Raw genomic sequence first — 571 nt, 5'->3', positions numbered from 1 at the left:
GGCATGGATTGGATGGTTTAACAGTCCTGACCCCTTGTTGTCCCCTGTGTGAGGCCCAACATCTGAAGATCCAGGTGTGTTCACACACACACACACACACACACTAGTACACCAGTACACTCTGTAAAATGATTGGCATTAGGAAGGGGCACCCACCTGTAGAAACCATTCTGAAACAGACAATGGAACCTGGTGCTGTGGCTCCTGACCTTGCCAGCTCTTGTCAAACTGTCCAACCCATGCCCGCATGGAAAACGGATTTGAATGATGATGATGCACAAACACAGGGTTGGCCAAAACCCACCTGACAGTAAACCAAAACCATTCAATTCCAAGATTTATTTATGTTTAACAACTGAATGAATTTTATAAAAGTGTCTAATTATGAAACATCATGAAAATTGTTCAAACTGAAGTCCTTCTGGAGCAACACATTTTTCCATTCGTGTCAATACAGAATTACAAATAGTATTTATGGAATTTTGATTTACTGTCAGGTGACTTTTGGCCAACCCTATATATGTATGTATACACACACACACACACACACACACACACACACACACACACA

General features: G+C 41.7%; 1 protein-coding gene across 1 annotated transcript in view; it reads left to right on the top strand.

Moving 5' to 3' along the window:
* The window catches only part of LOC106873696 (uncharacterized), a 28,897-nt gene that overhangs the window by 24,348 nt on the left and 3,978 nt on the right, over window positions 1-571 (top strand). The gene's annotated exons all lie outside the window — the stretch shown is intronic.

Source organism: Octopus bimaculoides, chromosome 2, assembly GCF_001194135.2.
Source record: "Octopus bimaculoides isolate UCB-OBI-ISO-001 chromosome 2, ASM119413v2, whole genome shotgun sequence".
Classification (NCBI taxonomy): domain Eukaryota; kingdom Metazoa; phylum Mollusca; class Cephalopoda; order Octopoda; family Octopodidae; genus Octopus; species Octopus bimaculoides.
The sequence above is the reverse complement of the archived record's forward strand: the minus strand, read 5'-3'. Positions and strand labels throughout refer to the sequence as shown.